This window comes from Falco cherrug, chromosome Z (assembly GCF_023634085.1).
Source record: "Falco cherrug isolate bFalChe1 chromosome Z, bFalChe1.pri, whole genome shotgun sequence".
Classification (NCBI taxonomy): Eukaryota; Metazoa; Chordata; class Aves; order Falconiformes; family Falconidae; genus Falco; species Falco cherrug.
Genome location: NC_073720.1, coordinates 44,683,797 through 44,700,062, shown reverse-complemented (window position 1 = coordinate 44,700,062; position 16,266 = coordinate 44,683,797). Strand labels below are relative to the sequence as shown.

The 16,266-nt window shown below is 42.3% G+C and overlaps 1 long non-coding RNA gene across 4 annotated transcripts in view; it reads left to right on the top strand.

Moving 5' to 3' along the window:
* The window catches only part of LOC114016436 (uncharacterized), a 53,423-nt gene extending 38,757 nt beyond the window's left edge, over positions 1 to 14,666 (top strand). Inside the window, exons 4-5 of one of the 4 annotated variants that reach the window (XR_008730363.1) lie at positions 2,977 to 3,139; positions 13,576 to 14,666. This is a non-coding gene — a long non-coding RNA (uncharacterized LOC114016436). The remainder of the gene's footprint in view (positions 1 to 2,976; positions 3,140 to 13,575) is intronic. The other 3 variants (XR_008730362.1, XR_008730364.1, XR_003560874.2) reach the window with 3 other exon arrangements.
* Positions 14,667 to 16,266: the final 1,600 nt, after the last annotated feature.

The following is a 16,266-nucleotide window of genomic DNA, read 5'->3' as shown; positions in this document are numbered from 1 at the left end:
ATCAAGGGGCAGTGTTTCACCTTTAAAAGAGCTTGGGCAATGAAGTTGGGAATGATGTCCTTCAGTCATTCTTACCATTCAGGTGGCACAGGGACCAGGCACCTTTGGAGTTTCCTACTGATCCTTTGGGTTTGTGATGACTCTAGTGAGGTAAACACAGATGTGTTAAGTCACATCAGCTGAAAATCGGGCCCTAAAGTTTAAAAATTGATACTGGGTTAAAAAGCTGATTCTAAAATCTTTGATATTACAAAAAAGAGAGAGAGAGAGAAACAAAGAAAGGAAAAGGTTGCTTGTGAAGGAACTTCTGCTGCAGGCAGAGGTTCCAGGAGTAAGATCTCTAGGTAATAATTGCATTTTTCTATTCTTTTAACATTGTATTTGTGAATAAAACTTGATTAATTAACCCTTGCTTTTCATATTGGCTCTTTGTAAATGGTAATCTCTTTTAAAGAAAAGGGTATAAAGGGTATAATAGCTGACAACATAGTATTGCACCTTTGTGCTTTATAGTATTCTTCTTGTAAAAATCTGCTTTGTGTTGGATCTGTTGTGAGACAGGGTGGTGCAGAAGATTGTCAGGAAAAATTTTAGATGCTACATGGAGCAGAAAAAGCCCTAGTAGCCCCTATACAGTGAAACTGGAATGTGGAGATTGTTATACTGGATTATGTCTGTCATCCATCTAGTCTAGCATCCCACATCTGAGAGCTGTCACTGCCAGATGCTTCAGATGAAAATGTAAGAAATTCACAGACAAGAAATTGTCTTGATTACTGGTAGTTACAGTTTTGCTTAAGCTCTGGAAAGTATGTTTTAATACCTCTTCCAAAATGCTTACCCTTGATGTTTTCAAAGTCTATATAAGCATCTAGCCCTTTCTGAAAGTTGTTACATTTAGTATTTTAGGGTCTGTCTATGGGAACAGATCCCATTAATTATTCCCATCTTGTATGAACATTTTTTTCAGTACCATTCTGGTCATTCAATTTCATATAAACCTTCTTGTGAGGGAAGATAAAGAACAGAAGCTCTTTACCCAGTTTCTTCCTATAAGCCAGTGTTCCGTGTACATTTTATAATGCCCTGCTTTTTGTCAACACTATGAGATGAAAACTCTGAACCTTAAACTAGAAGAGAAAAAAATACCAGGAAGGGAAAATTGCTCCTATTTCTGCTGGGCTGAACTATTCAAAGCACAAAGAGAAATATTTAAGTATTCTTCTGGAATAGAGCTTAAATCAGTGAAAGTGAGTCTTGGCTCCATAGCAGTCTTCAAATCCTATAAATTTGGCTTGCATATTTTTTTTTCTTTTTGAGAAACTGACAATACAGTAAACTTCCTGTTGATTGAAACATGATAGAACAACATTTTGTTTTGGCTTTGCTTCTTATGTAAAAAATGCAAAATAAATTGAATTTGGAGGGGAGAAGAGTTACTGCAGTCCAGAATCTTTGACGTTTCATTAAAAGGAATGTTAGAATTGGGTCTTTCACATTTTTTTGAGAATGAAAAAAAATGTCTAGGTGGGGGAGCCAAAATCAGTGCATATGTTTTTTATACGCTCAGAAGTTTCTTAACCTGCCTTGCACAAATATACACATGAAAGAATGTAGAAGAGTGAAGAGAGAATGAGATGCGTGTGAAAAGTTTCATGAGCTAAAGTGTTCTTGATATACTGGCAGATTATTCCTAGAGCATCAAGCTGTTTAAAACACAGCTGTTTGAGGAATTGCCACTGCCACATACAGTTAAATTATAATGCTTACTACTCCTGTGTTTTGAAAAAGTTTCTTGTTGTTTGGTGGGAGGAAAGGAGGTTGGGGATTTTTATTTTTGGCAGGTTGCCTTTGCAGTGAATAGAATAACAAAGAAATTAGGAAAAGTAACAAAACAAAAGCAGTCAGCAAGACAGAACTGAGTAACTAAAAGCTTAGATGCTTCTATTTTTTATCTGCCATGTTTCTTGAAATCATGTAAACTATTGTAAACTGCTTTTTCACTGGTTATGCAAACAGCTCAGTAAAACTCATGCGGTTCATACTGGATCTGCAGATGTTCTGGAAGTCAAACTCTCAAAGTTTTGTTGTTAACACTCTGGTGAATATTAAGGTTCATTTGAAAGATACATGGTACAATGGCACTGGCTGCACCAGACATCTCCTGGAATCATGGTGAAGCCATCCATGCAGATGCTAACACTGCTTCTGGAGACAGAAAAATTAGATCTCTGAAGGTGCTGAGAGTCTGATATGTCCAGACAAGAACATTTGAAATCTGGGAAATGAGGTACACTCCTAGAAGCCTGTAATTAGGTTTCTCCATGTTGTTTGTACCGGTGTGAACTAAAATTTAACCCATTTTTATTGCCTGTATTTCAGCTTAGGCTACACTTGATCAAACGTGGGGTAACTTTCATCCAAGTATGGGTGCTGCCAGGGAATAAAACCATATTTCTTCTGCAGACTCTACTGACCCATGCAATATTCAGTAATGCTTTTGTAAGCATATAACGAATGCAGATCAAGAAAGAAAGTATTCTGACTTCAGTTTTTTAAAAAACATCTCTGTCACACTAAGAAAGCAGGTTAAAAAAGTGTTTACTTCATACCTCCTCCCTCAGGTTATTGTTGTATTAAACAAACTTTGGCTACAAGGAGCATTCATATTAAAAAATGGGAAGCTTTACAATATGGTAAATAATAGATTCATCAGGGTATCAAGAATATTTTAAATGAAGTAAATAGTTAACTTCATTTTTGCGCACTCTGGAAAGGATATTTAAACTGTTTTGACACGTCCAGACGCTCATTTTAGAATCATAGTCTTTCCAGACATTACTCAATCCACCTGACATTGGAGAAGTAGGATTTGTCACCAGTTCCTGATCTAATGTGTTTTCATGCTGAATTGAGAAACTCTTAGCTCTATTAATGTTGAGTCGTTCATACTAAAAATATATTTTTTTTCCACAGCCCAGTCTATGCCAGTAGACTTTACTCAAGGGAGAACGTGCAACCTGATACAAATGGGAGAGGTTGGGAGTGGAGCCACTGAGGATTCCCTCCATCAGTGATTTCTAACCACTCTGCCATGAGTATAACATCAGTGTTTCAGATATTTATGCTTTTGTCTTCGGTAAGAAGCAATTTTCCATGCTGGTTTAGAGGAATTCATTAGAGGTTATTAGTGAGTACAGATTGCATTCCTGCCATCCTGCAAAACTGCACAACTGTGCTCTTTTAACAAATAATATTTAAAGTGATTTATACCAGACCCGTTTAAGGCAACTTTTGATTTCCAGGAAGTCAGACCTTGTGTTACTATGGAAAAAGTTTCCTTAGATGTGTTGCAGAGTCACAGAGCAGCTGAGGCTGGCAGGCATTTCTAGAGTTTGTCTTGTACAACCCCCTCTGCTGATGCAGGGTCAGCCAGAGCAGGCTGCTTGGGGCCTCCTCCAGATCAATTTTGGTATTTTCAAGACTGGGATGTCACAACCCCTCTGTGAAACCTATGCCAGTGTTTAAACACCCTCATGATAAGGAAGTGGGGCTATTTTTTAATTTTGTGTAATTTCCTGCACTTCAGTTGGCAACCATCACCTCTTGTCCTGTCACTGCATATCGCTGAGCTCCATCTCCTTTAATTCCTCACCTCAGATGTGTATATATGGTGCTAAATCCCCCTGACTCATCACTTAGCCAGGCTTTTTGTGAAGCTCCCTCCTCTCAGAATCCTGCAGTCCACCCAGACCATCTCATAGCTGCTGTAGCCAAGGCTGCTGCTAACCTTCACATTCCCAACCAGCTCTCCCTTCCTGTGAGCATGAGGTTCAGCAGAGCATCTCCGTCTATTGGCACCTCAATCACCTGTGCCAGGAAGTCGACACTAAATGCACTCCAGAAACCTTCTGGATTACTTGTGCCCCATTGCATTACTCTCCTGAATGTTACTGGGGTGGCTTATGTTCCCCATAAGGACAATGGCCTGAAGACAAGAGGCTTCTTCCAGTTGACCAAAAAATGTCTCGTGCTTCTTCATGACTAGGCAGTCTGTAGCAGACATCCACCACAACATTGCCAGCATTGTTTTACTCTCTAATTCCAATATGAACTCTCTGTTGGTGACTGTGTACCATCACCTCTCTTGCCTGTCGTTCCCGTTTAAAGCTCTCCACTCCAGGATGGTCTGCCTGTATTATTTGTTGGGTGGATTTTACCTTGGTTCTGCTGATTGAAGAAAACACTGTGTGAACGTATGGGCATATGTAGGAAGAGGTATACCTCCTTATCCTCTGCTCTCTCTGCAACAAAATGTTGCAGGGGCATTCTTAAGTATTTCACCTTTTCATGGCTTGGACAAGTCCCCTCCAGTTTAATCTCCTTAATCTTAATTTACTTTTGCAACCACTTCCTGCTGCAGAAAAGTTCTCTTCCTTCTCTAACACTGAAAAAATCTATTCTTTTGCCCCTGCAGGAAATCAAAATAACTATGCTTTTGTAGACCTAGCTGCTGTGCTCAGCTTGGCTCAGCCATGGCTGTCATGAACCATCTGCTATACTGTTGGTGGAGTGAGAGCCACACGCTCCACTCCAAGGCAGGGATGAGCATACAGTCAACAACAACAGCAACAGCAAAAAATCAGAGAAACCTCAGATGATGTTGGGGAGTGCTATTTGACTTGTTAGAGGATATCTGCATGGGAGGCTGGCAGCTGCCCTCCACTTCCTTTAATATGATTTTGGGTCTGGCTGGTGTACCCTGTGCCTAGCTGAGGTTTCAGCCCTGAGCACGGGGGCTCAGAGGGACCTCTGCAAGGACGTGGTAGGGAAGGAGGGCTGCACGAAGCAGAGGCTTGCATGAATGGCAAAATGATTGCAAATGTGTGTGTATGGTGTTCACCATTGTTTTAATTTGGCTTTTGTTACTGCAACTTCTTTTCATTCACAGTGCTTTTCCACGGTCAGCACTGCAGCTGCCAACAGTCATTCCTGCAAAATTCTTCTGATTATGGTCAGTGTCAGCAAATACAGTGTCTACAGCCCTTCTATAGCATTTCCAAAAATGTATTAGCCTGGACAGAGGACTAATGGGTCAAAAATGAAAAAATGGTCTGAATGTCAGTCTGAAAAAGCAAAACCCTTGCAACCTACTGTTTCATTCCACTCAGCAAAAGCTGCTCACGGTAAAGCGACTGAATCCTTTCCCTGCATAGAGCGTGTTATTAGTTTTCTTTAAAACTACAACCTTAGTCATAGATCACACTCCTGCCTGCCTCCCGCAGTTGTGGTGGTAGGGAGGATTTGTGGTATATCACAAGATACTGAAATGGGGGAAAAAGAGGGCCTGTTAAAGGTGATGCTGACAAGGTGAGTTCATGTTAGACAGCCAACATTATATTTTGCAGAGCTGTAGCTCTCACCTGCATTTGGCTCCCACAGCGTTTTTCGAGCAGGCAGGTGATGCCTGTCCCTGCTGTGTCAACAGAGACCAGGGAGTGGGGAAGACAGGCAGGAGAGTGCTGGTCCCATCCCCATCCAAGAGGGGTTTGGGCTCTTGCTGTAATAAAGAAAACTCTCCAACAGCAGAGCTTCTCCAACCCAGAAAATCCTGATAAACAGTGAGTAAGAAAGAGGACAGGTGGGAAAGAGAATAAACTCCCATGATTACATCACCTGCTGCTTAGCCTGCAGGCTGTAATCAGTGCATCTCGTGTCTCAGGCTGGTACTGCTGGACAGGCTGCAAGGGACAGCAGTGACTGGTGTAGGAGGGAGGCAGGGCAGCTGGGGTGAGGCAGGCATCAGCAAGCCTCCAAGGGAGGAGATGGGGAGTGGACAGGGCCAGGGGGTGAGGGTGAGAAAGGGGATGGGAGGCATTGATTGGCCTCTGTGGGAGCAGGGGCACAGGCTTGCACACAAGTGATGGTAGGTGACTCAGCATGCGGATCCACCTGGGAGACCTGAACTGGTCTGAAACCAGGCCCTGAGTTTTCACAGCTTTGTACTATGGTGCACTGTGATATACACTGATGTTCAGCCCCTCCATGGCATTTAACCTATGGATCTCAAAGCACACACTTAACCAAGGTACCAAGGCCCAGTTGTCCCAATTATCAAATAAAGGATGAAGGGAGGCAGAACAGCTTATCTCCAGGGCAGAGCTGGGGTTCAGCCTCCTGCTGCCTTAACTACAGCAAGGCACAGCTCTGTGGCTATGGTCACTCAGGAGCCCAGGACTAGACCTCAAAGATATAACCACTTCTTTCTTGTACTTATGTCCTGTTCCTTCACTGCTCTGCTGGCAGCTGCTCTTGGCCAGGGTTGGAGGGAGGTGGTTGGGCTAGTTCAGCACACTTGCAGGAGATGTGTCCTTGGGTCCTCATACTCTAAGTCTGAGTGATTTTACACTCACAGAGGAGACATCTATACCGCTGTTGTCAGCTTAAGCAGGTCTACTGCTTGCCGTGTTCATTCCCAGAAGCCCTGCCCTGATGCAGTCCATGAGGCTGGTGGTGCCAGGCACAAGGATTCACACTCAGCACATCCACCAGTGACTCTGGGACAGTAGGAACCCTGTTTTCAGTACAGTATCTATCTTTGCAAATGATCTCTACTTGCCATGAAATAACTGATTCTTCACATCAAGGAAAACCAGGGTGTGAAACAAAACATGGCAGCCTGCATCCCATTACTATCATGTGCAAGGGTTTCAGACACACATGAGAAACCATCTCCAGTCCACCAACTACAGTTAGTCCAACATATCACGTTTCAACCCTTCTCTCTCCCATCTGCTATCAAGTTGTATTTATTTTTGCGGGATGATATGCTACTGTGCCTCCCACCTGTGCTGCAAGCTGGGGACAGCTAAACAAAAAGAATGAGATTCAGTGAAAAGAAGTGTCCTCCCACCCATGAACACTCTTTCCTTCCTCTTGGGTCCTCATATGGTTTCAAAAAACCCTCATAGCTTCCTCCATCCTCTTTACATCATATGAGCACCTCCTGGAGATTCAAAGGGACAAACTGTTTGTCAGTGTAGGTCAGCATAGGGAAGGCAAGACTCATAGAAAGTCTAAATATTTTTATTAATGTAAAAAAAGGAAACCTAATCCACCTTACTTTTATTTGTCCTGTTTCTGTTAATGAAAACATATTGCAGTATGTTTCACTGTTCTTTTCATCAGATACTCTTCAGGTGCCTGTGTAACACAGCGGGACCAGTGCCTTTTTACCATCACGCTGAGTAGTGCATCGATGTACGCTAGAAGGGGATCCTTCCCTGAAAGAGCTTGCTCACAAATATGGCAGAATGTGGTGGGCAGCAACTTTGTCACCCTCCAGTTACAAATGGGGACCTGAGATACAGCGAGGGTCACCCAAGAAAGGGATTTTATCCTATTGTCCTGAGATCCCATGCCAGCAGCTCCAATGAAGGACCACCCTGTCTCCCATTGCCAACTGTTGCCTTTCCTTTCCTGGGCCAGGGTTCCCTCCAGGTCTATAGGCCATAAATACCTGGTGGCCTCGGTGCCTGGGGTAAAAGCAGCTCTGGGACTGCACTGAATTACAGTGGGTTGAGAACCCCAGGACCATGAACAAATGTCACCCTGATGGTTTCACATCCGCATACACCTCCATATTCAACACCTTTTGAGATTTGTGGCCTGTAACTATATATACATTAAATACCCTCTGCCAGTAATCCCACTTCTCCCCTGCTTGCGGTGTCTGTTCCCACCCAACCAAAATTAATATCCCCAGTAGCAGGAACCTGAATGATTATCACTGCAAGAGCAATTAAGACACTCGGTTGCCTTTGCTAGAGTAAGCCCCTCTAAAGACATGAGTAAGCAGAAGACAGATACATGGCAGATGTTTATATATATGCACACATGCACATATACACACTCTCCCTCTCTAATTTCTTGACACATGGAGAGCAGCTACACATGCAGCATGCTTTGTATTGTACGTTAACTTCAAACATAGCCCAAATCAGCCATGGAAATGGCAGCAATTATGGAAAGCTGAAACCAAACAAACTGCAGCAACCTAATAGTTTCAATGGCAGAAAAAATCCCCACATCGCCCAGCTGCAGGAGCTGATAGGAAGACAAGCCTCAAGGCAGCTTATGGTTTCCTGGCTGTCATCAGCTAGCAGCTTGGATACTTGATATAATGAATAATCAGTGTTTGAACTGATGGAAGTGACCTTAAAACATGCTGGGGAGGGAGAAGTTTTCACAGTGTGCACTGGGCAGTGGAAACTGTGGTTTGAATACATTTACATGGTAAACGTTTGTACTATGGGGTGAAATTAAAGCAGGGAGAAAAAAAAGGTTGTATTCACTATTTTTGTCACAATATGTAGTCACATATTGCCAAGATATGGAGAGAGAGAGAGATGAAACCAGAGGACCTCTGTAGATTACAGTAGCAGTTTAAGTAGATGTACATTGCAAGTTATCTTTCTCCTGAGGCCTGTGTTCATTACACAGGTGGCAAAACAAGCTGGTGAGAAGCAGGAGGGAAGGTCTTCAGCGGGCAACTGAGTAAAAGCATTGAAGTTATCCTCTTAGCAGCGCATGACCAGCACAGGGAGCAAGGCTATTCCTTCCTTCCTTCTCTCCCAGAGGGGATGTCAGAGACCTGCCTGATGTTGTGATGGCAGGCCAGGGCTATCCACCTCCACTTGCCTTCTTGTTCACACTGCTTGGTGCTTTGGCAGGGACAGTGGGCAGCTTTCAGTGACCGCTCTCGGGACACAACGTGGGGTTCAGCCTGTGGGCAGAAAGCCTGGGAGGAGCCCAGGGGTGTCTTTGTGGGGGGCTGAAGGGAGAGGGCTGGCTGGCTTTCCAGGCTGCCTCTGCATCTGCTGCCAGCATCCAGCTTGTGAGGAACCTGGCAGGACTGCGCTCACCTTTTGCCAAGATTTCTCTGAAATTGTATTCCTGAGTTGTCTGTCCTTTTCAGCTGGCCTGGTCACTCTCCAAAAGCCAGGCCTTAGAGGGAAAAAAATAAACCCACCGTGCAGATGTTACAGCTGGGACAGTTAGCATGCAACAGAGGCTTTTCTAGAATTGAAGAGGCATAAAGAGGCAAAAGAAATGAGGTACTGGCTTGGGGAAGGACTTTTGTCATGCAGCTCTGCTCTTTTCCCCAGAACTTCTGCCTTTTAATTAAAAAAACAACCTCTTGGGAAATTTGGAACATGGACAGTTTTTTTGCTAAGAGACCAGCAGTCGCTTTTCCCTCTTCTGCCTCCTTAGTTTAGGTTGAATTTAAAGGAAATAACTTGAGGTTTGGAAACAAATATCTCTAGAGAGCAGCTCAGTACTATGGTATGGAATAAAGCCAATAGCTGTAGAGATCATCTTATTTGAACCGAGGTAGGTAAAGAAAAGCCAGGGAAACCAAACCAAACCTTTTCTATATGCACTGCTAGTGGCCTATTTTTCTACAACATTGTGTTTTACAATGCAGTACACAGCCACATCAAAGGGATCTAATGTTAGCAGATAAATACAGCCAAGTTTTTAGAGTACTCTGCACTCAGTCTGCAGGCTCGTGGACACAGCTGCCCCACTGTGTGCCCTGCTACCTGCTGCCTGTTTTACTCCTCTGTGATTTGGGTGTTATACTCCTCAGGCAAGAAGCGAACATGTACCTCACAGTTACCATGAGGCTAGCAAGCTAGTAGGCCTTTACCAAGGTACCTTGAAGCAGCTGGTGCTGTATAAAATTTGCACTTCTGTTTGCCCAAATGTAGCTTGTTCATGTGCCTGACCACTCTGGCAAAAACATCACTTTACAGGGACAGAAGGGTCTTATTTCTGGTGAGGAATAATGAAGAAAGTAGAGGTCTGCACTGGTACTGGGAGATACTGTGTTTTGCAGAGGCATACAACTGCAGAGTTTCTTTTTCCTTTTCTGCTCTCATCACAGATGCACTGCATCATCATCAAAATGCTTCCTAGCCATACCTAGTGGTAACGTTAGAGTCTGTGATGTGGGGCAGGGAAGTTGAGACATCAAAGCCCTCTTCAAATCCCCAAACCGCAGCAGAAGTCGCTGCACCAGTGGAGAGCCATGTTGCTCCATGTCTCTCTCCACTTTCAGCCTGACCAGTCTTGGTTGGGTTAAAAACACAGCCTGAACTCTGTGCCCATCAGACACTCTTAAGTGAGAGTATCTTCACATTGACAGCAGTGGTGGTGATTGATTTGATGAGGACCACAGACCCATTGCAAATGGACTGCATCTGCACTTGCCAAACCTTTGGCCATTGAATTATACACTGTGGTCACGAAGGACCTGATTTACAGGGAGGCTCTGAATGGACCAATCTGCAAAGCTGGTCTGCCTGGTGATTTTAAAGGACTAAAAAAACATTTGAGTCAGCAAAAGAGGAATACACACAAGCAAAATTCCTCTCTGCTCCCCTGGTTTGCCTTAATGACTATTTTACCTCTGTATGGCTGCCCTTGACTTTCTCTGTAAGTAGCGTTCTGTCAGAAAGAAGATGACATGTTCACTCAAACAGTTGCAAATGGATAAGAAAAGAGAAATCCATATATTCTTCACTTTCTTAAGCCCATCTGCTCAAACATAGCAATGCCCTGGTATAAGGGAGCTTGGTCATTCTGCATCTGGCAGGTAAAAATAATAAAACTAAAATGCCCCGCACAGATGTCTGTAAAAAGTAAACAAAGCAGAAGGATGCAACATGTGTTTACAGTGCAAAAATGTAGAAGGAAGAGCAACTCTCTTCTTGGCCTAGCCTCCTTATCCAGAGGAACAAGGCTGCAGATGCTTTTGCAGGGACATACTGTGCCAGAGGAGACAGCGAGTGACGCTGGGGAAGCTGAACACTCGTTATCTTAATGATGCACCAAGCGTGGAACATTTGAAAAATAGATGTAGTCTTTGGAAAAACCACAGAACAGATGAAAATATATATGCTCATCTTCCAATCTGGTCAAAAGACACAAATCATTCCAAGCACTTCTTCAAAAGTGCTCTTTTTCTCCATAAAATAGAATGCTGCAATTCTTCTGAAAAGCACACAGGAAAACCAAGTGTTACCAGAATGCTATTTTTGTGAAAGCAAGCTTGTTGCTTACTTTACTAAAATCTCATGTTTTCACAAAAATTGTGAGCTTGGCAGGTCTTTCATGAAGTAAATATTTACCTTTCTTACCACAAAATGTCAACACTGCTTTGGGCCTGTTACCTGGATGCTAGTTCATTTTTATTATCTCGGTCAATTTCAAAAGCTAAGAAATGACCACAGTTTAGAACTAAATCTGGTAATAAAAATGAATTAATTGACATATATGTCCAGGCAACACACAGTAGTCTTCAACACCGAATTACCAGTAGGCTCATAATTCTGTCATTAAGCCCATAAGTATATACATAGGCATCTAAATATTTCTTTTAATTCCAAAGCATAGGATAAGGCACTAATTTTAAGTGTCCAGTTTTATTAATGCAGACTTTATTGGATCATCAGTCAGGTGAAGCAATCAACATTAAAAGAAAAGTGTCTGGCAAGCACTCCTGTGAGTAAGCGTGCAGTAGCTGTGATTTGTGGTCACAGGGGTCATCTAATAAGATGCAAAGACATGGAAGCCAGAGATATGCTGAGATCAACTACAAGTTTAGTGAATTTTAACAGGAATAACTATTATCCTCCAATTCCTATGAGCAGCAAATCACCTCGGCTTCACTGCTTATTGCCTTTGATGCTGATAATTCTCCTGGTAAAAACATCTAGGCAGCCAGTCAGAAGGCAGAAATGATAACATGTGATTTAGGTGATGGGCTGCTCACTTGAATAACAAAAAGGGAGCAGATTAAATTAACATTTTCCAAATAGCTTGAAGCATGAACATAATTCTGCCAAAGCATTTGGTGCATACTTGCAAGTAATACATTCAGGGAAAGGCAGGACTGGTTTGTAAAGTAATTTGCTAAGGAGAAAAAAAAAGCCTAAGCAACAAGTTTATAATGTAATTTAGGGGCTTAATGATGCAGATAAGTATCTAGTGGGAGATTTATGCCTGTGCGCTTTTGAAAAATCCAGAAGGATGTCCAATTTACAACTTCAGGTTGCTAAATACCTTTAAGCTTTGGTCTTAGTTTCAAAATAAGTATACCTTTGGCACAAATACCTTGACCTGGGTGAGTGTATATCTGCATAATTCTTGCCAGTCCATACAGGTGTGGGCTGCAATGTGACACACATTCTGCAGCAGATGGGCACATGTCCTACAATTATAGAAACACCACAGTAAAAGATGAAAAATAGTTTGCCAGAAAAAATAATTCAATCCCTCCAAAACAGCACTGGGGATGTGAATTGGAGGGGGAATCTGTATCCCCTTATAACTTGTAGCATTGCACAGAAAAGGCTTGAAATTGTGGCAGGGCTATATGTCAAGGGGGAAAAAAGGAAAACATTTTGTATGCTGTTTAAAAAAAAATAACAGCAAAATTTCTGGTTTTGCAAGAGGAAAACTAGGAGATAAGTAGATCCAGTTGTGTGGATGTGCTAAAAAAATTGAAGGGGTGCAAGGAGATCGTCACTAGAAGAATATTTCCTGGATCCTGATTATTTCAACATTGCTTCAGCTAGTCTTTGACACGCAGCTGAGGTAACCTGAATCATGTAATTTAGAATTAAAATGAGTGTCTATGCAGACGTTCATACCTCTGCCGACTGGACCATCACACAGAAGCAAGCCAACACAAAAAGATCCAAACATTTCCTTTCTCTAATAGTTAACCCTTTAACAGCAGTTTTTTTCAGAAAGGCACTTATGTAACACAGATTTCGTGTAAGGGCTTCAAGGTAGATCACATATACTTTTCCAGCCTCCTGGGAATTTGTGGTTTTGTGGTTTTTCTGTTTGTTTGGTTGGTTGGATTTGTGTTTAATTTATTTAATTATAAGAAACCTTTCTCCTGCAACAGAAATAGGGTTTTTCCAGAACCACCTTTCCTGGAGAGCTGGTCCCTGCCCTGATAAAGTCTGCTAACATCCTCTGGGCTGAATGGGCCACTTCTTCCTCCTGTTCAGTGCCAGAGTCATCCAGTGTGATCGATAAGGGGCTGGGTTCTGGGCTGGAGGTGCATTTGCAGCATGCCAACATCTGGAAGTCATTCCCAGCTGGAGTGGACCATGAACACACTAGGCAGACAGGATCCTATAATGTCTCTCCTGTCTCAGCCTCAGCTGCCTCCAATGGCCAGATGATGAGAGCACTGATGACTGCAGGCATGTGCTTTTTTGTTGCTGATTTCTTGTGTGCTCTGCAGACAGCGAGTGGGAACATCACGGGGACAGGGCAGAGATGGAGCATTTTGCTGGTGTGCTGTGATAACTGCCAACTGCAGCACTATGATGACCCTCTTTTTCTCCCATCTGTTACAGCAACTTGTTGCCTGTTTTCATTAGGGCCTTCTCCTTGGGAAACAACTTTGACCTAGAGCATGTTTACAAGAGGAGCATCAGCTAACACTGTCTAGCCAAGTGGAGTTACTTTCTAAATGTTTTTCTTTTCCAGCTACATTTGGAATAAGAGCAGCATCCCTTAACTCACCAAACAGTGTGAAGTTATTACACCAGCTTAAACTCCACACATCATTGGAAACTCTTGCCAAGGTTCATATAAATACGTGTTTCCCCGTCCATGTCTGTGCTGTCCCATTGGACCAGAGCTGCAAACACAGGAAGTGCGTTGGCCGCAGCAGCTCGAGTTCCACCGCATACACGGCAGAGCTGCCTGATGAGCCAGTAGCCCTCAAACACAATGAAACATTTTTCTCACAGTTCCTCCAGGAGAGGGAGGGCTTGGGATATGCCTTCTGGATGTCATCATGGAACAGTGACAGTCTTGAGAGCAGCACTGAAAAAAAATATTACCCAGCGGGTTTTGAAGGCTGCAGTTTGGTGGCATGCCAAGAAATCATTGCATCTTAAAATTAAGGTTCATGACCCTTGTGACCACAGCCACTGGACACATCACCAAATTCAACATCCTTCTCCCCTCAAATATCCTGCAGGAGCCCCCACCTCTACTCCTTCTGCCCCATGCAATGACCTCACAGTTGTGCCTATGATGGTGTGTAAGTGCAGCCCTGGAGCCAAAGCCAGGGCCCATCACCTCAACAGCCCACTGCACCAGCTTTGGGGATATCTCTGGGGCCACCCTAGCATACCACAGGGGAGCAACAGGAAAAAAACCCAGGTACTTCCTGCGATCTTCATCCAGATGCTTTGCACAGACAGATGGATGCCTTGTACCAGGTACCTGGAGCATACCTCACAAGCTCCAGCTCTCCACTGGAGCTTGCACAGTGACATGGAGTGCTGCAAGACTATATAACCCATTTAAAACATAGAGCACCAGAGAAATGCAGCCCCAAAGGCAAAGTGCTGGAGAAAGGAGTGAGAGGGACCAGCTGGAGTCATTGCAAGGAGCTTAGAAATTGGCCTGCTTTATTTTCATACAACTTCTAAATGTTCAGTTTTTTAAAAGTCTGCATCCTAATTTCCCTGAAAATGGATGTGTGCATATTATGTTAGCTTTTTAAATGATTAAAGGTTTTTTTACATGCAATAATCTGCTGATTTCTTTTGGTTAACTAGTTATATATTTACTGATATTTCCAAGATATGTGGCTGGGTTATAGTAGGTTGAGTGAGATTTTTGATGGTTTGAAATACTGAAGTTGAAATGTACGTGGGTATACCAGCTAGCAGCCGTGTGAGAATAAATTAAAATATCATATGTTTCTGATCTAAATATCTACCTTTCAGCATTAGCTTACATCATTTTTCTTTTCTACTTAGAGAAAAAAGAAAGGTAATATTAGACTGAAGCTGCTCCAGAAACTCTTTTGTCAGCTTTTAAACAGATCATTATTCCACATTCATTATTTTAAATTCCTTCTGAACTTAGATTATACATAAATAATAGAAAAATAACTTTCTCTCTCCAAAAAACACTCTGGCATGAAACTCTCATAAACTTCCTAGAGTGTGCATGAGCAATAGCAGATAACATTTACTAAAAGAAAGATTTTAAACGTCTTAGAAATTCTATTATACAATTTCATTGGCAATAGAAATAGGCAAATGCTTTTTAATGTTCTACTTTATCTAGTAATGCAGAAATCAAAGGTATAAATCAAAATAATATGTCTCACTATGGTGTGTTGACATATGCTGTTATTTTAGATATTTACTTCAGCCACTTTGCTTATTAGAACAAGGGTTTTAGGACAGTTTTTGAACTAAATTCCCATAATCTCAGTTTACTAGTGTTAGGAACCTAGATAAACCTGTCTAGTTATGTTTTAAAGCAGAGGTTTTTTTCTTTCTGCCAAAGCGAAGGTTTGTATGTCTTATTCCCTTTTGATGCTTCCTCCTCGGACAATGTCAGATTGATACAAGCCTGCATGTCTGATCTATGGATGTGCTTGTACTCCTATTTTTAGACACTGATAAACAAAAAGTATTGGCTCATAAATATCTATGTCCAAAAACATATGCTAAACTTGCTTTATTTAAATCATTTTAGTAATTCAAAAAAGGATTTCATAACATGTGATTGAATGCTATTGACTGGCTAAAGGATTCTTAGGTCTAAGTTTTTAAATTGCTTGCTGAAGGGGTTGTCCAAGCTTTTATTTAAGATGAGCAGCAAGCAAGAGGTCTAGTTTTAGCATTTCAAGATTTTGGAGGACTGAAAAAGATTTTTAGCCTAAAGCTTGTTTATTTAGAGCCCAGTGGAACTGAAGTCAGTAAAAATGTGGTAGTATATATAACCCAATGATTTCAATGGCTACATCTTGGATGCAGCATGGAAATTGTGGCTTGGTACTTGAAGCTACCCCTGTAATGTTCCCACTTTTTTAAAAGGAGATGTTCTAACATTCAGACTATTCAGAAGAAAAGGACGGCTATTGCGGAGCAAGTGGAAAAGAAAATATGTTTCGGGCATTGGAACAGGCTGCCCAGGGAAGTGGTTGGGTCACCATCCCTGGAGATGTGGCACTTGGGGACATGGTTTAGCAGTGGACTTGGCAGTGCTAGGTTTGTAGTTAGACTCCTAAAGATCTTTTCCAACCTAAATTATTCTAATTCTATAATTCACAGAATTTGGAATTTGCAGGAAAATGAGCATCAGAAAAGATGAGACAGTGAGAAAGTGGCATCAGAAAGTCCAATGAAAAGTTTTGTTTGTTTGCAT